Here is a 594-nt window from a genome sequence, read left to right as displayed (position 1 = left end):
CCATCCATCCATCCATCCATCCATCATCCACCCACCCATCCATCCATCATCCATCCATCCATCCATCCACCCACCCATCATCCATCACCCATCATCCATCATCGATCTATCCATCCATCCATCCATCATCCATCCACCCATCCACCCATCCATCATCCATCCATCATCCATCATCCAACCATCCATCCATCCATCCATCCATCATCCATCCATCCATCCATCATCCATCATCCATCATCCATCCATCATCCATCATCCATCCAGCCATCCATCCATCCATCATCCATCCATCCATCCATCCATCCATCCATCATCCATCCATCCATCCATCATCCATCATCCATCATCCATCATCCATCCATCATCCATCATCCATCATCCATCATCCATCATCCATCATCCATCCATCCATCCATCCATCCATCATCCATCCATCCATCCATCCATCCATCATCCATCCATCTATCCGCCCATCCATCCATCCATCCATCCATTCATTCATCCATCCATCCATCATCCATCCATCCATCCATCCACCCATCATCCATCCATCCATCCATCCACCCATCATCCATCCATCCATCCATCCATCAT

At 48.5% G+C, this 594-nt stretch overlaps 1 protein-coding gene across 1 annotated transcript in view; it reads left to right on the top strand.

The window, feature by feature from the left end:
- Nucleotides 1–594, top strand: part of DNAH10 (dynein, axonemal, heavy chain 10) — a 119,470-nt gene that overhangs the window by 104,463 nt on the left and 14,413 nt on the right. The window lies entirely within an intron of this gene.

The sequence above is a fragment of the Elephantulus edwardii genome, unplaced genomic scaffold (genome assembly GCF_000299155.1).
Source record: "Elephantulus edwardii isolate Elephantulus edwardi_28Jun2011 unplaced genomic scaffold, EleEdw1.0 scaffold00148, whole genome shotgun sequence".
Taxonomy (NCBI): Eukaryota; Metazoa; Chordata; class Mammalia; order Macroscelidea; family Macroscelididae; genus Elephantulus; species Elephantulus edwardii.
Note: the sequence above shows the minus strand (reverse complement) of the source record. Positions and strands in the feature narration are given on the sequence as shown.